Here is a 23,396-nt window from a genome sequence, read left to right as displayed (position 1 = left end):
TCTTCGCAACTTTTCTTAAATCTAAAATGATTCTAAAGTTTAAAAATTATTTTTAAAAAAGAAATACATTTATTTGGTTCAGGACTTGACCCAGAGCCATATTCTAGTGGAATTTTCTGAGAGAGAGGGAGATTATTGGATAGTGTCATTTGTTTAATTACTATGTTTTGGAGGAGTTAAGATGGCAGAGTAGTAGGGGGATCCTGGGCCTCCTCAGCCCTCGAACACAGCTAGATCAACATCAAATCATTTTGAACGACTAGGAAACCAGTGCGAAGACTACGAAAACAATCTGCACAATTGGAGGAAGAGAATATGGTAGATGCAAGATTTCGAGACATGAAATGTGGGAGAGAAAAGCCATAGTGCTGTGGAGGGGAGGGAGCCCTTTTCACAAAGAGAAGTCAGGGAAAGAGGGAGAAAGCAGGAGAGAAAGCAGCACATAGTTCACACAAGACACTGTGGTGTGGGGATCTGCTGGGTCACACTGGGAGAGAACATTCCCTTTCCTGGAGTATATTTGGAACAGGGTATACTACCTCTCCATGGACAAAGGATTCTCCAGGTGCCACTGAGCAGCCATTCAATAGCTGGGGACAGAGGCTTACACAAAAGGCAGATAACCTGCTTGCAGCTTTCCACTCTGCTTTAACATAGACTCCAGGCAACTTTCTGGCCATGAAACTGTTTCTCTGGGAACAGTGCCAGGTGCAATGCTCTGAGGCTCTCCTCTGGGGAAGGAGAGTGGGTCTGTGCCTTGCTGGGTCCTTTAAGACGTGGAGTTTTGAATTCCAGCTGCTGGCCAGAGACAAAACACAGAACTGTGGCACCAGGCCTGCCAAAGGCCAGGGCACAGACAGGTTGAGGGCAAGGATCTGATGAAGCCTGGGACACTCTTGAGCAGTGGCAGCCATAAGTTCCCCTTCCCCGGGATGAGAGGCAGGGTGATGCCATCTCCACCATCTCCACCACCTCCCCACCACCACCACCACCCCCACCAGCACTATCAGAGAGAAACACAGCATCTCCAGTGGAGGCTGGAGTTGGTCACACTAAACCCTGCCCACCTGTGCCTGGCAGGGGAATCTTTTCTAGGGCAGGTCTGAGCCAGCACAGTGGGTCTCTCCCTCAGAAAACCAACACAGCCCCTCTGCATGCAACAAATCTACTGATCACAGGGTGCTCCAAAGCGTCAGCTTCAGTTCTGGTGGAAATAGGACCAGGCTTTCTTTTTCTTTTTCTTTTCCCCCAATTATTTTTTTTTTTAGTTTTAGTTTTAGTTTTTCTTTGGAATCAGGTTTATAGTTTTTTGTTCATTTCTTGGTCTGTTTGTTTCCTTTTCTCATTTTTTGGATTGGGCTTCTCTTTTTTCTTTTGTTTTTTTCCTTCTTTCTTTTTCTTCGGAATCAGGCTTATAGTCTTTTGTCTGTTTGCATTTTTGTTCCTTTTCTCTTTTTTTGGATCAGGACTTTTTTTTTTTTTAATATCAGGCTTATCTTAACAAACAAATCAAAGCACACCTAGTTAAAGGTCCAAACACTCCCCACTGAAAGCAAGAAGGAACTCTGCAGAGGACTGACCTGTGGGAAAGAGCAGCCAAAAACCAACAGCAGAGTATACACAGCATATATCAGAAAGACTTGAAGTGTCAGGCCCTGGCCAGTGTATGTCCCCTTCTTAATATAGTATTACTCTCAGGAGCAGGAAACATAACCAGGTTTCATAACACGCAAAAGACAGAAACCTAGATATAATGACAAGATGGAGGAATTCTCCCCAAAAGAAAGGTCAAGAAGAAATCACAGTCAGGGATTTCCTCAAAACAGATATAAGCAATATATCTGAACAAGAATTCAGAACAACAGTAATAAGAATGCTAGCTGGGCTTGAAAGAAGCATGAAAGACACCAGAGAAACCCTTGCTGTGGAGATAAAATTCCTAAAAACAAGTCAGGCTGAAATGAAAAATGCTATAACTGAGATGCAAAATGGACTGGATGTAATCACAACAAGAATGGAAGAAGCAGAGGAACAAATAGATGATATAGAAGGTACATAATGGAAAATAATGAAGCTGAAAAGAAGAGGGAAATAAAACTATTAGATCACGAATGCAGACTTAGGGAAGTCAGCGATTCCACAAAGCATAATAATATCTATATCATAGGAGTCCCAGAAGAAGGGCAGGAAAAAGGGGCAGAAGGTTTATTTAAACAAATTATAGCTGAGAATTTCCCTATCTGAGGAAGGAAACAGACAGTCAAGTCTAAGATGCACAGAGAACTCCCCCTCAAAATTAACAAAAACAGGTCAACACCAAGACATACCATGGTGAAATTTGCAAAATACAATGATAGAGAATTCTGAAAGCAGTTGGGGCCAAATGTCCTTAACCTACAAGGGTAGATATGTAAGGTTAGCAGCAGACATGTCCACAGAAACTTGGCAGACTGGAAGAGAGTGGCATGATATATTCAATGTGCTAAATGAGAAAAACATGCATCCAAGAATACTATATGCAGCAAGGCTGTCAGTTAGAATAGAAGGAGAAATAAAGAGTTTCCAAGGCAGGCAAAAACTAAAGGAGCTAATGAATACTAAATGAGCCCTGCAAGAAATATTAAAGGGGACCCTTTGAGTGGAAAAGACCAAAAGCAACAAAGATTAAAAAGAGACAATATATAGGAATAGTAAATTTACTGATAATACAATGGCATTAAATTCATCTTTCAATAATCACTCTGAATGTAAGTGGACTAAATGCTCCAGTCAAAAGACATAGGGTATCAGAATGGATTAAAAAAAAACAAGACCCACTGATATGCTGCTTACAAGAGACTCATTTTAGACCCAAAGACACCACCAGATTGAAAGTGAGGGGGTGGAGGACCATCTATCACACTAATAGATATCAAAAGAAAGCTGGAATGAAGCATGAGAGACTATGGACTCTGAGAAACAAACTGAGGGCTTCAGAGGGATGGGGGGTGGGGGAATGGGATAGGCTGGTGATGGGTGGTAGGGAGGGCACGTATTGCATGGTGCACTGGGTGTTATAAGCAACTAATGAATCATCGAACTTTACATCAAAAACCAGGGATGTACTGTATGGTGACTAACATAATATAATAAAAAAATATTAAAAAAAAAAAGAAAGCTGGAGTAGTGATACCTATATCAGACAAACTATATTTTAAACCAAAAACTGTAATAAGAGATGAAGAAGGCCACTACATCAAAAAAAGGGTCTATCCAAAAAGAAGATCTAAAAATTATAAATATTTATGTCCCCAACTTGGGAGCAGCCAAGTATATAAGTGAATTAATAACAAACATAAAGAAACTCATGGATAATAATACAATAATAGTAGGGGACTTTAGCACCCCACTTACAGCAATGGACAGATCATCTAAGCAGAAAATCAACAAGGAAACAATGGCTTTGAATGACACACTGGACCAGATAGACTTAACAGATATATAAGAACATTTCATCCTAAAGCAGCAGAATATACATTCTTTTCAAGTGCACATGGAACATTATCTAGAATAGATCACATACTGGGTCACAAATCAGACCTCAACAAGTGCAAAAAGATTGAGAGCATACTATGCATATTTTCAGATGACAACACTATGAAACTTGAAGTCAACCACATGGAAAGACCACAAATACATGGAGGTTAAAGAACATGTTACTAAAGAATGAATGGGTCAACCAGGAAATTAAAGAATAAAAAAAAAACACATAGAAATAAATCAAAATGAAAACACAACCATCCAAAACCTTTGGGATGCAGCAAAGGCATTCCGAGGATGTAAGCATACAGCAATACAGGCCTTACTCAAGAAGCAAAAAAAGTTTCAGGGGTGCCTGGGTGGCACAGCGGTTAAGCGTCTGCCTTTGGCTCAGGGCGTGATCCCGGCGTTGTGGGATCGAACCCCACATCAGGCTCCTCCGCTATGAGCCTGCTTCTTCCTCTCCTACTCCCCCTGCTTGTGTTCCCTCTCTCACTGGCTGTCTCTATCTCTGTCAAATAAATAAATAAAATCTTTAAAAAAAAAAAAAAAAAGAAGAAGAAGCAAAAAAAGTTTCAAATACACAGCCTAACCTTACACCTAAAGGAACTGGAAAAAGAAATGCAAAAAAAGCCTAAAACCAGCAAAAGAATGAAATAATTAAGATTAGAGCAAAAATAAATGATAAAGAAATTTTAAAAAACAGTAGAACAGATTAATGAAACTAAGAGCTGGTTCTTTGAAAGAATTAACAAAATTGATAAACCCTTAGCCAGACTTATCAAAAAGAGAAAGGACTCAAATAAATAAAATCAGGAATGAAAGAGGAGAGATCACAACCAACACTGGAGAAATACAAACAATTATGAGAATATTATGAGCAATGATACGCCAACAAATTGGGCAATCTGGAAGAAATGAACGCATTCCTAGAAACATAAACTACCAAAACTGAAGCAGGAAGAAATAGAAAATTTGAACACACTCATAACCAGCAAAGATTTTGAATCAGTAATCAAAAATCTCTCAACAAAAAAGAACCCAGAGCCAGATGGCTTCCCAGGAATTCTACCAAGCATTTAAAGAATTAATACATATTCTTCTGAAGCTGTTCCAAAAAATAGAAATGGAAGGAAAACTTCCAAACTCATTCTATGAGGCCAGCATTACCTTGATTCCAAAACCAGATAAAGACCCCACTAAAAAGGAGAATTACAGACCAATATACCTGATGAGCATAGATGTAAAAATTCTCAACAAGATACTAGCTAACTGAATAAGCAGTATATTAAAAGGATTATTCACCACTAACCATATGATCCTCTCAATAGATGCAAAAAAGCATTTGACAAAATACAGCATACCTTCTGGATAAAAACCCTCAAGGAAGCAGGGATAGAAGGAACATACCTCAACATCATAAAGGCCATAAACAGAAGACCCACAGCTAAGATCATCCTCAATGGGGAAAAACTGAGAGACTTTCCCCTAGAGTCAGGAACATGATAGGGATGCCCACTCTCACCACTGTTATTCAACATAGTACTGGAAGTCGTAGCCTGAAAGACTCCACCAAAAAATTGCTAGAACTGATACATGAATTCAGCAAAATCGCAGGATATGAAGTCAATGCACAGAAATCTTTTGCACTTCTATACACCATAATGAAACAACAGAAAGACGAATCAAGGAATTGATCCCATTTAAAAATGCACCCAAAACCATAAGATACCTAGGAATAAACCTAGGTAAGAGGTAAAAGATCCATATGCTGAAAACTATAGAACATTTATGAAAGAAACTAAAGATGACACAAAGAAATGGAAAAGCATTCCATGCTCATGGATTGGAAGAACAAACATTGTTAAAATGTCTATACTACCCTAAGCAATCTACAGGATTCAATGCAATCCCGATCAAAATAACATGAGCATTTTTCACAGAACTAGAATAAACAATCTGAAAATTTGTATGGAGCCAAAAAAGGCTCCCAAATAGCTAAAGTAATGTTGAAAGAGAAAAGGAAAGTGGAGGCATCACAATTCTGGATTTCAAGCTCTATTACAAAGCTGTAATCATCGAGACAGTACGGTACTGGCACAAGAAAAGACACATAGATCAATGGAACAGAACAGAGAACCCAGAAATGGACCCACAACTACATGGTCAACCAATCTTCGACAACACAGGAAAGAATATCCATGGAAAAAAGACAGTCTCTTCAACAAATGGTTTTGGGAAAACTGGATGGCAACATGCAGAATGAAACTGGACCACTTTCTTATACCACACACAAAAATAAATTCAAAATGGATGAAAGACCTAAATGTGAGACAGGAATCCATCAAAATCCTAGAGGAGTAAACAGGCAGCAACCTCTTTTGTGTCAGCTGCAGCAACTTCTTACTTGACACATCTCCAGAGGCAAGGGAAACAAAAACAAACTATTGGGACCTGATCAAGATAAAAAAGCTTCTACATAGGGGCACCGGGCTGGTTCAGTCAATTAAGCATCTGACTCTTGATTTTGGTTCAGGTCATGATCTCAGGGTTGTGAGATCAAGCCCTGCCCTGCATCAGGCTCCATGCCTAGCGTGAAGCCGGCTTTAGAATCTCTCTCTCTCCCTCTCCCTTTGCCCCTCTCACTACCCCACTCTCTGTCTGTCTCTCTCTCTCTAAAAAACAAACAAAAAACAAAACAAAACAAAAAAACCTTCTGCACAATGAAGGAAACAATCAACAAAACAACAGGCAACCAATCTATAAGAGAAGATACATGTAAACAACATATCAGATAAAGGGCTCATATCCAGAATCTATAAAGAACTCATCAAAATTAACACCCAAAAAATAATCTATTTAAGAAATGGGCAGAAGACATGAACAGACATTTCTCCAAAGAAGACATACAGATGGCTAACAGACACATGAAAAGATGCTCAACATCACTCATCATCAGGGAAACACAAACCAAAACCACAGTGAGATACCACCTCACACCAGTCAGAATGGCTAAAATTAACAACACAAGAAACAACAGGTATTAGTGAGAATGTGGAGAAAGGGAACCCTCTTGCACTGCTGGTGGGAATGCAAACTGGTTCAGCCACTCTGGAGAACAGTATGGAGGTTCCTCAAAAAGTTAAAAATAGAACTACCCTATGACCCACCAATTGCACTACTGGGTTTTTGATTTTTTTGTTTTGTTTTGTTTTGTTTTTTAGAGAAGGAGGTGAGGAGGGGCAGAGGGAAAAGGAGAGAGAATCTTAAGCAGGCTCCATGCCCAGTGCAGAGACTGATATGGGGCTCAATCTCACAACACTGAGATTGTGACCGGAGCTGAAATCAAGAGTCAGATGCTTAACCCACTGAGCCACCCAGGCATCCCACACTACTGGGTGTTTATCCAAAGGATACACAAATGCTGACTTGAAGGGGCATATGTACCTCAATGTTTATCAATGTTTATAGCAGCACTATCAACAATGGCCAAATTGTGGAAAGAGCCCAAATGTCCATCACCTGATGAATGAATAAAGAAGATGTGGTATATATATGAAATCTTGCCATTTGCAATGATGTGGATAGAACTAAAGTGAATTATGCTAAGTGAAATAAGTCAGAGAGAGACAAATATCATATGATTTTATTCATAAGAAACCAAACAGATGAAAATAGGGGAAGGGAAAGAAAAATAAAATAAGATAAAAACAGAGAGGAAGGCAAACCATAAGTGACTCTTAACTACAGAGAACAAACTGAGGGTTGCTGGAGGGGAGGTGAGTGGGAGGATGGACTAAATGGGTGATGGGCATTAAGGAGGGCACTTGTGATGAGCACTGGGTATTATATGTAAGTGATTAATCACTAACTTCTAATCCTGAAACTAATACTACACTATATGTTAACTAACTTGAATTTAAATAAAAAATATAAATAAATAAATAAATAAATAAATAATAATAAATTATGGTTTCCCTTGATTACAAAATTAAGTTGTTCTAATAAAGCATAATATAACTTACTACAGCAATTTTGTTTTCTTTGCTGAATAAATATAAACTATAATTGTAGAGAGGAGAAAATGGTGAAATAAGGTCAAAAGAAACATCTTCTTAAGATCACTTAGATTAAGTTCTTTCCTGTAGCTGAGCAGATCGAGCCAATAGTATCCACTAGCAAAATTTATGGTATATTAATGGCAAGTATATTCATAAATGAGATAATTTTACTTAATACTGGGTCTGTGCCCTGTTACTTTTGTCAATGGCAATATATATAATAGTATATAAACATCCTCCAGATGCCTACTTGGAATTTTCCAAGTACTCTTCCATGCTTCTGCAAATATTCTTTTGCTATACCCTCCTCTTGGTAAATTCTCCACTTGCCCAGATGACTAGCACCTATTTTACCCTCAAGATTCATTTCATCTGTTATCTTCCAGGAATCTTTTACTGATGATCCCCAATATGAAATAGATGACCTTCTTCTGTGCTCTGATTGTACCTGGTATTTTGCTCAAAAAGGAATCTTTTACTGATGATCCCCAATATGAAATAGATGACCTTCTTTTGCTCAATTTTATTTGGTGAATATTTTTGTCACACTATTTAGTATCAATTGGTTCTTTCACCTGTTTCTTCCTTGAACTAGTAAATTCCTTGAAGGAAGACATTTTTTAATTACTCTATATATTCCCAGTGCTGCTTAAAACATAGTAAGAGCTCAGTAAATTAATTAATTGAGTGAAAAAATTTGACATGAGTTTTCTTTAATATATGAATGTTTTTAAAGGATTAAATCAAATCATGAATATACCCCAATATATATACATTCATAAAAATAAAAGAGTGACTAATACTTTTATAAAAAAGTGATTAAGGAGCTTAGGGATGCTTAACATTTTGCAATGTCTATGGGGCAAGCATGTTCTCCTAGAAAATATTCTGGGATAGATAATTGATCTGAGTCAGTATGTCATTTCCAATGTTACGTTTGTTTTGAAACACAGTGATATGTCCTGTCTACAACTTACTTTCTCTATCAAACATAGGATCTAAAAAGTATTGGGGCACCTGGGTGGCTCAGTCTGTTAAGCATCCAGCTCTTGATTTAAGCTCAGGTCATAACCTTAGGATTGAGAGATGGAGCCTTGTGTTGGGCACACGTGTTGGGCATGGCGCCTGCTTAAGATTTTCTCTCTCCCTCTCCTTCTGCCCCTCTCTCTCTAAAAAAAAATTTTTAATGTAAAAAAATTAAAAAATAAAATCTAAATAATAAATTTAAAAAGTCAGCATCTTAACACAGGAAAGGAAAGAAGGTGGGGTCAATGTCTTCCTTGATCCTCATTTTCATTTCTCTCTCCTTTATCAAATTCCCCACCTTCTTCCAAGCACACACTACTACTATTTGAAGTAATTTACAGACCTTTCAAGTTTATTCCCCTTCATTCAGTGAAGCTTTTAGCACCTAGCTCTCTGCCTCACTCTCTTTACAAATATGACTATTCCTGTAGTTGATCTTAACAAGTATGTAGGCAATACTTTCACCAATTCGATGTATTAGTTAGGATTTGGGTCAGCTGCATATAATAGAAAAACCCAAAGTAACAATGGCTTAAATAAAATTGAATTTGAGAAAAATTGAATTGTTTCTGTCTCATATAAAAAAGTCTGGAGTAAGAGTGTCTGGAGGAAGATGGTATAACAGTTCCACAGCTCCTCTTTCTGCTCCACTATTACCATGTTGCTTTTACCTCGCAGTCTAAGACGGTTGCTGGAGCTCTAGCTGTTATATGGCCATTCTACAGAGAAGGAAAGAGAAATGTAGGAGAAGGTATAACCCTTTTCTTTTAAGGAGACTTACTAGAATTTTCCACTTAGGATACATTCCCACTTAGATCTCATTAGAACTATCATATGCATCTAGCTACCAGGGAGGCTAAGAAACGTCTTTATACAGAGTAGTCAATGTGCCTATGTAAAAACCAAGGTTCTGTTATTAAGGAGGAAGGGAGAATGAGTATGAGTGTTGAAGTAGACATTAACACTCTCTGCCACCTGGTCTCTCAGTTCAATGACCTTTTCACTCCAATGATGTTATGATCTACCTCACCTTATCTACTGACACCCATGGTCATATCTATGACATTGTCATTACCAATGACTCCAATACCACCAAAATCTCGATGTTATTTTTTTACTCAATTCCCCACTCTCTAAAACCACCTCTTACCTTTTAAATTCATTCATTTCAACTCCATCAGTTCTTTGACTCCACTGGGCCCTCCATCAATCTGCTCTGTCTTCATTTCCAGGCTACCTGGTTTAAAATCCATGGTGCAACATTGTAATCATACCTTACATGCACTCTCAACTTCTGTGCCCCACCTCCCCCAAACTTGCTTGGCTAAATTTTACCTTTGGTTATGCTCCTCCACTAAAACAACTCTATATGGCAAGACAAAAACACCACTATGCTGACTTAACATCTTAAACTCATGATGGCTAAACCTAAGTGGGCCTTCAGTGCTACCTGCCAATCCCACTTCATTTTTCTAGTCAATTCTTTGCTCTACTCTCTTAGTTGATTATTTCACATCTTTTAGCTACTCAAACCTCAAACCTGCTCCCTTTCCTCACAGTCAGCTAATCACCTTGCTTCCTTTTTCTCTATGAAATAAGAAGCAATCAGAAGACTTCACATCATTCCACTCAGCACCCAATGTTTTTAATGGGGGCTAGACATAGACACCCTCTGCCTAGCTTGTATCAAAATTCCTGAGTCCCAGAAGGAAAGCAGGTGTTCAGCTTAAAGCACATGGTTGCACACATAGCTTAGGCACAGTAAGCCACTCTATCAGTTAGGATGCTAATAACCCTCCCCAAATCCAAGTTCCCAGAAACCAGCCATAGATCAAACTTGGAAGCTGGCCTTTCTAATGATAAGTAGTATCCATAACTGGAATGAATAAGTCATGAGAATAAAAGGTACAGCATAGGGAATACAGTCGGCGGTATTGTAAGTGTTGTATGGTGACACAGGGTAGCTACACTTGTGGTGAGTGTAGCATAACATATAGAGTTATTGAATCCCTATGTTGTACACCTGAAACTAATGTAACATTGTGTCTCAACTGTACTAAAAAAAAGTACTACAAAAAACAAATAAAATGAATAAAGACGAATCATCTCGGGAGGTGAAGTTATGCTTCACCTCCTTAAGGGGGTAGTATCTACATAATTTGTTTATAATTCTGTATAGGAAATCTGTTCTCCCATACCTTGGTTGGTTTTGATTCTTTATTTTATTTTGGGGACATGAGAAGCATTATAATGGCTGTAAGATTCAGTTCTTTTGCGCACATTGACTTTTATCAGGGTCCTATACTGGTTTCCAGACTCTTGCCTAGCATTTCAAGTACCCAGAAACACCATCATCAACTGGAATTTGACAGAAATTCTCAGATCCCACCCCAGACCTACTGAATCACAAGCTTTAGGTACATGGCCTAGTCAAGTGTGTCTTAATAAGCCCACCAGGTAACTCTGATGCACAGCAAAGTTTGAGGCGCTTTGATTTAGCCAGGTGAGGAAGACCTGTACCTGCTCTCTCTGTCAGGCCTCAAACTAATCCTGAGGTCCTTATGAACTCTTACTATGTACAAGAAACCAACAGCTGTTAACTTATGAAAACTGGGTTAGAGTGAGGAGTGGTGTGGAGCTGGGATGTATTCAAACTAGCATCTTCCCCTACATGAGAATTTTAAATAAACTTATTTTAAAGCATATTTTAGAACATTCTTTTTTCTTTATTCCTTGGGTGCAAATTCTCTCATTTGAAGAGTCCTCTGACTATAAATCATAGCACTGGACTTGCTCATGTGTTTTATTTTGATTGCTTTAGTAATTTTTAAAAAGTTTTTATTTTGAACGGGTTTCAGCCTTTTAAAAAGTTTGAAAAAGACTAGAGAGTCAATATCCTTTTATGATAAAAGCTCTCAACAAAGTAGGTAGCGAAATAATGTATTATACAGGACAAACCCACAACTAACAAAGCTGAGAGCTTTTCCTCTAAGCCCAGAAACAAGACAAGGATGCCCACTCTTGCCACTTTTACTCAACATAGTATCAGAAGTACTAGTCACAGCAATAAAAGGCAATCAGATCAGAAAGGAAGAAGTAAAACTGTCAGTAATAGCAGATGATACTACATACAGAATACCCTAAACACTCCACCAAAAAACTGTTAGAACTAATAAATGAAATTAGTAAAATTGCAGGATACAAATTTAACATACGGAAATCAGTTGCATTTCCTTTTTTAATTTAAATTTTAGTTAGCACACAGTGCAATATTGGTTTCTGGAGTAGAATTCAGTGATTCGTTACTTACATACAACACCTGGTGCTCATGATAACAAGTGCCCTCTTTAATACCCATCACCCATCTAGCCTATCCCCCAACCACCTCCCTCCATCAACCCTCAGCTTGTTTTCTATTCTTAAGAGCCTCTTATAGTTTGTTTCCCTCTCTCCTTTTTCCCCCTTCCTGTATATTCACCTGTTTTCTTTCTTAAATTCCACATATCAGTGATATCATTTGGCATTTGTCTTTCTCTGACTGACTTATTTCATTTAGCATAATACACTCTAGCTCCATCCATGTCGTTGCAAACGGCAAGGTTTCTTTTTTTGATGGCTGAGTAATATTCCAGTGTATATGTGTGTGTGTCTCTATACACACCACATCTTCTTTATCCATTTCAGTTGATGGACATCTGGGCTCTTTCCATAGTTTGGCTATTGTTGATAATGTTATAAAGATTAGGGTGCATGTATCCATTCAAATCTGTATTTTCGTATCCTTTGGGTAAAAACCCAGTAGTGCAATGACTGGATCATAGGGTAGATCTATTTTTAAGTTTTTGAGGAACCTCCATCCTGTTCTCCAGAGTGGCTGAACCAGTTTGCATTCCTACCAACAGTGCAAGAGGGTTCCCCCTTCTCCACATCCTCACTAACGCCTGTTGTTTCTTGTGTTGTTAATTTTAGCCATTCTGACAGGTGTGAGGTGGTATGTCATCATGGTTTTGATTCACACTTCCCCGATGATGAGTGATGTTGAGCATCTTTCATGTTAGCCATCTGGATGTCTTCTTTGGAAAAGTGTCTACTCATGTTTTCTGCCCATTTCTTAACTGGATTATTTCTTTCTGGGTGTTGGTTTGATAAGTTCTTTATAGATTTTAGATACTAACTCTTTATCAGATATGTCTTTTGCAAATATCTTCTCCTATTCCGTAGGTTGCCTTTTAGTTTTATTGATTGTTTCCTTCGCTGTACAGAAGCTTTTTATCTTGATGAAGTCTCAATAGTTCATTTTTGCTTTTGTTTCCCTTGCCTCTGGCAATGTGTTCAGTAAGAAGTTGCTATGGCGAAGGTCAAAAAGGTTGCTGCCTGTGTTCTCCTCTAGGATTTTGATGCTTTGCTATCTCACAGGTAGGTCTTTCATCCATTCTGAATTTGCTTTTGTGTATGGTATAAGAAAGTGGTCCAGTTTCATTCTGCATGTGGCTGTCCAGTTTTCCCAACACCATTTGTTGAAGAGGCTGTCCTTTTTTCTTGGATATTCTTTCCTGTTTTGTCGAAGATTAGCTGACCACGTAATTGTGGGTCCATTTCTGGGTTCTCTATTTTGTTCCATTGATCTATGTGTCTGTTTTTGTGCCAGTACCTTACTGTCTTAATGATTACAGCTTTGTAATAGAGCTTGAAATCCAGAATCATGATGCCTCTAGTTTTGTTTTTTCTTTTTCGGAATTGCTTTGGCTATTTGAGGTCTTTTGTGGTTCCATACAAATTTTAGGATTGTTTGTTCTAGCTCTGTGAAAAATGCTGTTGGTATTTTGATAGGGATTGCATTAAGTATGTAGATTGCTTAGGGTAGTAGAGACATTTTAACAATGTTTGTTCTTCCAATCCATAAGCATGGAATGCTTTTCCATTTCTTTGTGTCCTTTTCTATTTCTTTCATAAGTGTTCTATACTTTTTAGAGTACAGATCTTTTACCTCTTTGGTTAGGTTTATTCCTAGGTATCATTGTTTTTGGTGCAATTGCAAATGGGATCATTTCCTTGATCTCTTTTTCTGCTGCTTCATTTTTGTTGTATAGAAATGCAATAGATCTGCACATTGAAGAATACACTAACAATACAGAAGAGAAGTTAAGAAAACAATCCCATTTACGATTGCATCAGAAAGAACAAAATACCTAGGAATAAATTTAGCCAAGGAGGTGAAAGACCTGTACACTGAAAGCTATAAGACAGTGATTAAGGAAACTGAAGATGACACAAGTAAATGGAAAGATATTCCAGGCTCATGACGTGGAAGAATTAATATTGTTAAAATGTTCAGACTACCGAAGACAATCAACAGATTCAATGCAATCTCTGTTAAAATTCCAATGGCAATTCCAATTTTATAGAAATAGAACAAACAATCCTAAAATTTGTAGAGAATCAAAAAAGACCCTGAAGAACTAAAGTAATCTTGAGAAAGAAGAACAAAGCTGGAGGTCTCATGCTCCCTGATTTCAAACTATACTACAAAGCTACAGTAATCAAAACCATATGGTACTTGCATGAAAACAGACACATAGATCAATGGAATAGAAGAGAGAGCACAGAAATAAACCCATACATATATCAACAATTAATCGTTGACAAAGGAGAAAAGAATACAATGGGGAAAAGACAGTCTTTTCAATAAATGGTGTTGGGAAAACTGCACAGCTACATGCAAAAGAATGTAACTGGATCACTTTCTTACACCACGTACAAAAATAAATTCAAAATATATTAAAGACTTGCATGTAAGACCTAAAACCAAAGAAATAAAAGAAAACATTGGCAGTAAGCTCTGACATCAGCTTTAACAATATTTTTTGGGACCAGCTTCCTCAGGCAAGGGCAACAAAAGCTAAAATGTTTATTTTAATGAGATTACATGAAACTAAAAAGCTTTGGCACAGTAAAGGAAACCATAAACAAAACAAAAAGGCAACCTATTGAATGCAAGCAGATGCTTGCAAATCATACATCTGATAAGGGATTAATATTCCAAATAAATAAAGAACGTACACAACTTAATTTCCAAAAAACAAACAACCTGATTGAAAAATGGGCAGAGGACTTGAACAGACATTTTTTTCAAAGAAGACATACAGATGGCTAACAGGCACATGAAAAGATGCTCAACATCACTCATCATCAAGAAAATGCAAATCAAAACCAAAATGAGATACCACCTCACAACTGATATTGACTCGTCAGATTGGTTTATACCAGACTGGTTATTATCAAAAAGACAAAAAATGATAAGTGTTGGTGAGGATATGGAAAAAAGGGAATCTTCATACACTGTTGGTGGGAATGTAAATTGGTGCAGCCACTATGGAAAACAGTATGGAGATTTCTCAAAAAATTAAAAGTAGAGCTACCATATGATCCAGCAATTCCACTTCGGGGTGTTTTTTATTTAAATTCAATTATCCAACATATAGCACGTCATTAGTTTTAGATGTAGTGTTCAATGATTCATCAGTTGCGTATAACACTCAGTGTTCATCATAACACATGCCCTCCTTAATGCCCATCACTTTCTGGATATTTATCCAAAGAAAATGAAAACACCAATCTGAAGAGATATATGCATCTTTATGTTCACCGTAGCATTATTTACAATAGCCAAGATTTGAAAGAAAACTTCGCGTCCATGGATAGATGAATAAAGAAGATGTAGTATATATATCCAAAGAAATATTAATCAGACATAAAAAAAGGATAAAATCTTGCCATTTGTGACAGAATTGATGGACCTAGAGGAAATTACACAAAGTGAAATAAGCCAGACAGAGAAACACAAATACTGTATGATTTCATTTATATGTGGAATCTAAAAAACAAAACAAATGAACACACAAAACAAAACAGAAAGAGACTCATAGATATAGAAAACGAACTGTTGGTTACCAGAGTGAGGAGGGGTTGGGAGGGGCAGAAAAGGTGAAGGGGATTAAGAGATATAAACTTCCAGTTATAAAATAAATAAGTGATGCAGATGTAGTGTACAGCATAGGGAATATAGTCAATAACGTTGTAATAACTTTGTATGGTGACAGCTGGTAACTAGACTTATCGGGGGATCATTTCATAAGGTATAAAAATATCAAATCACTATGATGTACACCTGAAACTATTAGGATATTGTATGTCAATTATATTTCAATAAAAAATAGTACAGAGAGTTCTCAGATACACTTTACCCAGACTCCTTAATTATAAGATTTCATATAACATTACAATTATCAAGGAAATTAACATTGATAAAATACTGTTAACTAAACCACAGACCTTATTCAAATGTCACCAATTTTCAAACTAATTTCCTTTTTCTGTTCCAGGATCAACTCCGGGATCCCATACTGTATTTAGTTGTTATGTACCCTTACTCTCTCCCAATCTTTGTCAGTTCCTCAGTCTTTTGTTGTCTTTCAGGACCTTGACACTTTAAAAAAAAAAAACTAAGTTCCATACTTTTTTCTGATTTATTTAGTTTATTCCTAATGTTCTTTTTCTGTCACAGGATCCCACTCAAAATACATTACCCCTCATCATTAGGCTTGTTTAGACTGTGATAGTTTCTCAGACTTTCCTGTTTTTGATGATCTTTACAGTTTTGAAGAGTACTACTGGTTAAGCATTTTGTAGAATGTCCCTTACCTGGTGAGTATCTGATATTTTTTCTCACGATTAGGCGGAGGTTATGGTTTTTCAGGAAAAAGACCAGAGGTAAAGTGTTATTCTCATTACATTATATGAAGGGTACATGCTACTAATGACTTATCGTGAATACTGTTAATTCTGATCAACTGGCTGATGCAGTGTTTGTCAGGTTTCTCTACTGTTAAGTTCTTCTTTTCCCCCCTTATATGTTGTACTCTCTAGAAGGAATTACTATACTCAGCCTACACTTGAGCAGTTGACAGTTATGTTCCATCTCTCTGAGAGTAGAATATCTACATAAATTTGTCAGAATTCTTCTGTATGGGAAGAATTCTTTCCCCCTTTATTTGCTTATTTAATCATTTCTTTATATCAGTATAGACTCCCGAATATTTACATTACAATTTGGGTTATAATCCAATACTGTATTATTTATTTCCTATTATCCCATCTTTAGCCATTAGGAGCTATTGCATTGGCTCCTGTGTTCCTGCGACACACCCCAGTTGTTTGTGTTGTGTGTGTGTGTGTTTGCTTGCTTGTTTGTTTGGTTTAGGTGCTTCTTCACTTTCTGGCACTACCAGCTGCTCCAGACTCATCTTATATACTCAGTGTCCCAGTCCTAAAAGCAGCCATTTCTCCCAAGAGTCCTGGTTCCTTTTATTAGAGAATGGTATTAGAAACCAAAAAAACTGGGTGCAGGTGTGCTCATGGCTACTGGGGTGTCATTTTTTTCTAGGCCCTTCATAGGACAGAGCTTGGAAATACATGTGTATATACTACCACATAAATACACACATACTTATTTCTGTATTTATCCATCTGTATCTATATGAAGGTAAACATGAATTCACATTAATGTCTTCAACTCTAACCCAGGATTTAGTGATGACATGCACAATCTTCTCATTTTACAAAGGAGAAAATTTACAATTAGGAAGATAAAGATACTTGACCTAAGTCAAACAATTTACAGCTAACAGTCTCTTTGTACCAAATCAGTACTCATGTGGTGATATATATATTAAGTGCTCAATCAATGCCTGTTAATAATTATGATGCTAATTGAAATACTAATTCTTCAAACAATGTAAGTTTATTTTGGAAAAGGAATTTTTTTTCCCAAATGAATGTTTTTATTAGATTAATATATACATTACTTTTTTATAATAATATTTTTTATTATATTATGTTAGTCACCGTACAGTACATCCCTGGTTTTTGATGTAAAGTTCGATGATTCATTAGTTGTGCATAACACCCAGTGCACCATGCAACACGTGCCTTCCTTACTACCCATCACCAGCCAAGAATGAGAGACTATGGACTCTGAGAAACAAACTGAGGGCTTCAGAGGGGAGGGGGGTGGGGGAATGGAAAAGGAAATTTTGAGGGAATATTTAGCCATAAGTGTCAGTACAGATACTTATGTGTCTAGAAGTGTCAGGTTTGGGGTTCTAACTAGTTGGAGTCATAGTCATTCTTCACTTGGAGATTTCAAGACTGTGAGCAACTTGAGAGCAGGGACTGCTTAGAATAGGCCCAGCATCAAGGTTTTTAAAAAACGAATGAGGTATACATATCATTTTAGGAAATGCTGGCTATATATTTAACCTGAGCCTTGTTTATAATGAGATATAATCATCTGTTCTGTCTACCCTCACAGGGCAGTTTTGAGATCACATGATATAGTTCACATGCAAATCCTTTGGAATCAGAAGGACAGAATTAATGATAATATGTCTGGAAAATTCTGGACCTTTTAATTTGGTTCTTCTTCCTTTGGGTGGACAGAATGTAAGAACCTCACTACCACTTCCAGGCCAGTAAAATTATTTTAAAATAAAAAATAAGAAAACACAAAAGACCACAAAAAGCCAAAGGAATCTTGAGAAAGATGAACAGATCTGGAGGTATTACATTTCTTGATTTCAAACTACTGTAATCAAAACAGTATGGTACCTACATAAAAATAGACACAGACCAAAGGAAGAGAGTAGAGAGCCCAGAAATAAACCCACCTGTATATAGTCAACTAATCTTCGACATGGGTACCAAAACCAAAAAATTCTGGAAAAGTCTCTTTAATAAGTGGTACTAGGAAAACTGAATATCCACATACGAAAGAATGAAACTAAACCCTTATCTTTTTCTAAAAAAAAGATTTGATTTATTTATTTGACGGACAGAGAGATAGCCAGCCAGTGAGAGAGGGAACACAAGCAGGGGGAGTGGGAGAGGAAGAAGCACGCTCCCAACCGAGGAGCCTGATGCGGGGCTCGATCCCAGAATGCCAGGATCACGCCCTGAGCCAAAGGCAGACACTTAACGACTGAGCCACCCAGGCGCCCCTAAACCCTTATCTTATACCACTCACAAAAACTAACTAAAAATGGATTAAAGATTTGAATTAACACCTGAAAATATAAAACTCCTCAAAGAAAACAGAGGGGAGACTCCTTGGCATTGGTCTTAGTGATGATTTTTTGGATTGGACACCAAAAGCAAAGGCAATAAAAGTAAAAATGAACAAGTGGAACAACATCAAACTAAAAAGCTTCTGCACAGCAAAGGAAACAATCAACAGATGACCTACAGAATAGGAGAAAATATTTATCTGATATTTAACTATATATCCGGTATATCAAATAAGGGACTAATATCTAAAATATATAAGAAATTCAAACAATTCAATAGCAAGAAAACAAATAATTCAACTAAAGCAAAGGTCCTTAAGGGTTATGGTTACCAATTCCAGCGTGGGAGTTGGACTAACTCCCCATACCACCAAGCAATTCTTGACACTAGCCGCGTGTCTTAAAATTCAACTCAATTCTGACATTATGTATCTGAAGATGGTGTCTGATCCCACAGCTTAAGGGCTCAGTCCTACAGAAGTGCCCCAACCCCCATATGCACACATACTTCTTTTTTTTTTTTTAAATACTTCAGACACCAATCACAAGTCCAAGTTGTCACCTGGGCTTCTGACCAACAGGTTATAGATTGGAGGTTCCTAGACCTCCTCCTTGGGTTCCATTAATTTGTTAGAGTGGCTCACAGAACTCAGGAAACCCATTTATTCACTAGATTCCTGATTTACTATAAAAAGATGTAACTCAGGAACAGCAAAGGCATACATAGGGCAAGGTATGGGAAAAGGGCATGAAGCTGCCACGCTCTTTTCTAGCTCACCACTCTCCCTGAATCTCCACATGTTCACCAACCTGGAAGCTCTCCAAACCCTGTTCTTTTTGGGTTTTATGAAGGCTTCATTACATAGGCATAATTGATTAAATCATTGTCCACTGGCAATTGATTCAACCTCCAGACCCTCTCCACTCCCTGGAGGTCAGTGGGGTGGGACTGAAAGTTCCAGCCCTCTAACCATCTAAGTTGGTCCCTCCTTCTAAAAGTCCCTTCTTTAACATAACGAGACAACTTTAGTGCACTCATCACTTAGGAAATTCCAAGGGTTTTAGGAGCTCTGTACCAGAAGTGGTATAAAGGCTAAATAAACATTTATTGTTAGAAATAACAATAACAGAGACCTGAATAGACATTTCTCCGAAGAAGATATGCAATTGGCCAACAGGTACATGAAACACTCACCATCACTAATCATCAGGGAAATGCAAATCAAAACCACAGTGAGATATCACCTCATACCTGTTAGAATGGCTATCATCAAAAAGAGAAGAGAGGTGTTGGCAAGGATGTGGAGAAAAGGGAACGCTCATACATTGTTGGTGGGACTGTAAATTGGGATAGCCACTATGGAAAACAGTATGGAGGTTCCTCAAAAAATTAAAAATAGAACTACCATAGGATCCAGCAATCCCACTTCTGGGTATATATCCAAAGGAAATGAAATCAGGATCTCAAAGAAGTATCTGCACCCTCGTATTCATTGCAGCATTATTTACAATTGCCCAGATACATAAACAACTTCAATGTCTGTCTACAGATGAATGGATAAAATGTGTTATATACAATGGAACATTATTCAGCCGTGAGAAAGAAAAAAATCTTGCCACATGTGACATCATGAATAGACCTCGAGGGTATTATGCTAAGTGAAATGTCAGACAGAGAAAGGAAATAAGTCAAATAGACAAAGACAAATACCATACAATTTCACTTCTACATGGAATCTAAAAAAAGTCCAACTCAGAGAATCAGAGGGTATAATGGAGTTGCCAGGGACTGGTGGTAGAAAAAATAGGGAGATGTTGGTTTAAGGGTATAAACTTTCAGTTATAAGATGAATAAGAGTATCTAATGCACAGCATGGTGACTATAGTAAATAGTAACTATATTGTATACTTGAAATTTGCTAAGAGACAAATTTTGAGCATTGTCATCACACATACACAAAGGTACCTATGTGGATTGACAGGTGTGTTAAATAACTTGATTGTGATGATCATTCCACAAGGTTTATATTAAGTTGTCATGTTATACATTTTAAATATACATAATTTTGTCAATTATACAGCAAAAAAGCTGGAAAAAATTTAAAATAAAATCAATGGTATTTGTTTTTAAAAATAATTGGTTTCTACAATGAATGAGTAGTCTCTTTCGTGTATAAACTTGTATCTTTCCTCTTGCTAAAGCTGATTTTTAAAATAGTATTAAATTATTTTTATTTCTTACTGAGGTATAATTTTCTTACAATAAAAGTCACCCTTTTAATTGTATAGTTCTATAACTTTTGGCAGATACACTTCTGCAAGTTTTGGCCACTACAATCAAGATATAAAACTGTTCTGTACCGCTTCCCACATTCCCTCCTGCTCCTTTGTAGTCAACCCCTCCCTCCCATCCTCAACTCTTGGAATGTACAATTCTGTTTCTGACCCTCTGCTTTTCCCAGAATGTCAAATAGAATTTGGCTTCTTTCACTCCCCATAATGCATCTGCAATTCATCCACGTGTGTATGGACAGTTTAATCCTTTTACTGCTGAGTAGTTTTCCATTTACAACTATGCCACATTTTGTTCATTGATTTACCAGGTGAAGGACATCTCTATTGTTTCCATTTGGGGATAAATATAAATAAAGCCATACATGTTTAGTACAAATAAACATTTGTGTACAGGTTTTTGTGTGAATCCATCTTTATTTCACCTGGATAAACACCTAGGAGTGGGATTACTAAACTACATGTTGAGTGAATGTTTAACTTTATTAAAAAAATCAGATTGTTGAAATGTAAATCACCAAGATGAGATGTCCTACCCATCCCTGACCACAAATGGGAGGGGAAATGGGAATGTAAATCTCCAGACGCCCAACTAACCTGTCATCGAGTTCTATAAAATCAATATACTCTTCTCCCATTCCCACCTCTTCACCTCTCAGAAGAAGGACACCTGTAGCAGTATACATAAAAGCTTACTGTGCTATAAGGCTTCCCATGCTCTCTGTTATTTTCCTCTGTTCATCAGGCAGAATGGCTGATCTGAGGAGGGTCAGTAGAAATGACATCTGAGACACAGTAACATCAAGAGAACCCCCACCAATTACATTACCTATCACCTCCTTTTCTTTCCCTCTGTAAGGAAAGACTGAACATCGGGGTGACAGCAAACAAAGAAACTTGGGACTAGAAGGAAATAATTAATCCATCCTACAATGTTAATTACTTTTCTCCTGTGTCTAAATATGCAATATGCAAGGCTGACTTTAACTACTGACTGACTTAAAAGTGCTATCAGAGCAAAACAGTGTCATGGGTAATCCCTTAAAGGAGATAACCCAAAAAGCACTTCTATTTAGTTTTACAAGAAGTTTATTTCTTTTCTTAATAAGTTTTCCATTGGCCAATGTAATACCTGGTTTGCTTCTCCTATGCTGATCTGACTACTGTAAGGTAGACCCCCAAGGACGTATTATTTGTCATAGAGAAACCACCCTGCAGTTAGAAAGCTGAATAGCACACAAGTTAAGATTTAATGTATTATTCCTTCAAGGGCCTTGCTTCAGAGTCCCATGGAAAGAATGAAAGGAACTGGCAGGGAGGGGAACGGTAGGAACCAAAGAGGAGGTAACCAGGCAGTGGAGACTTAGGAGGGATGAGCAAAAGGTGTACCTTTTTTCTGCAAACTGCCTTTGGTTAAGAGCCAGAGAATAACTGAGTTTACTAGGAGCAGAGGAAACACAAAAGGAAGAGAAGTGGATTTGCCGAACTCCAGTGGATGGGTTTTCAATTAAAAATAAACTTCCAACAAATAGAGCTGCTCATTCTGAAAGGGTGGCCTTTTACGACTTGGGGTTCCCCATCGCTGGCTATTTAAGTGGTATTATCTTGTTGGAAATGTAGTAAACAGTATTTATGTACCCTTCATTGGGCAAATGTTTATTAAAAGCTTACTCGATAGAAGATGCATGCTGAATATGAAGAGTAATCAAATCTAGATCCGCTCGCTGCCAGGTGTCAAAGCAATGCTCCTTCCACTTTCACATGTATACACATCCCCCCTGAGGATCTCGTTAAAATGCTGATTCTGATTTCTGTAGGACAGAGCCTCAAATTCTACACTTCTAACACGCTCCCAGGTGATGCTAGTGATGCTGGTCTGTGCAACACATATTGAGTGATGAGGGTTTCTAGTAGGGAATTAGACATGCACATGATTGTGATACAAAGTAAGAATTAGTAAATACCATGTAAGTTCCATCAATTATCGGTAAAGACCTAGATCTGTCCCAACCCAAGGACAATCTTTAATCTTTGTCCCTTTCTGTTTTCAGTGTTCCTTCGGATGTTTTTGCCGTTGCTCTCTTTCTCAAACTGTATTTCTTTTCGGGTTGCTCATTGCATATGCTCTTTCTTAGTTTAGAATAGCTTTCTCTTCTTCAGACTAACGTTTCACTAATTTGTCAAGGATTATCTCCTAATCATCCCTTCTTCCCTGGGGCCCCAGTCAGGGCTGACTACTCCCCACAGCAGTTAGCTTGAACCTCAAACAACTGCCACTACTTCCGCCTGACTCTAGTAGAAGTCCGGTTTTTAATTCCCCATAGGAACCCACGTCTCCGGTTGCTTCCCATAAAAACGCTGCCGAGAAAACGTTTTG

At 37.6% G+C, this 23,396-nt stretch overlaps 1 long non-coding RNA gene across 2 annotated transcripts in view; it reads right to left on the bottom strand.

Moving 5' to 3' along the window:
* The window catches only part of LOC148109225 (uncharacterized), a 58,925-nt gene that overhangs the window by 35,390 nt on the left and 139 nt on the right, over positions 1–23,396 (bottom strand). Inside the window, exon 1 of one of the 2 annotated variants that reach the window (XR_015726399.1) lies at positions 9,757–23,396. The exons of the other annotated variant lie outside the window; for it this stretch is intronic. This is a non-coding gene — a long non-coding RNA (uncharacterized LOC148109225). The remainder of the gene's footprint in view (positions 1–9,756) is intronic. 2 annotated transcript variants of the gene reach the window in all.

Source organism: Ursus americanus, chromosome 12 (assembly GCF_024610735.1).
Source record: "Ursus americanus isolate L20-20 chromosome 12, mUrsAme1.1.p, whole genome shotgun sequence".
Lineage (NCBI taxonomy): Eukaryota > Metazoa > Chordata > Mammalia > Carnivora > Ursidae > Ursus > Ursus americanus.
This window is presented reverse-complemented; position numbering and strand designations above follow the sequence as displayed.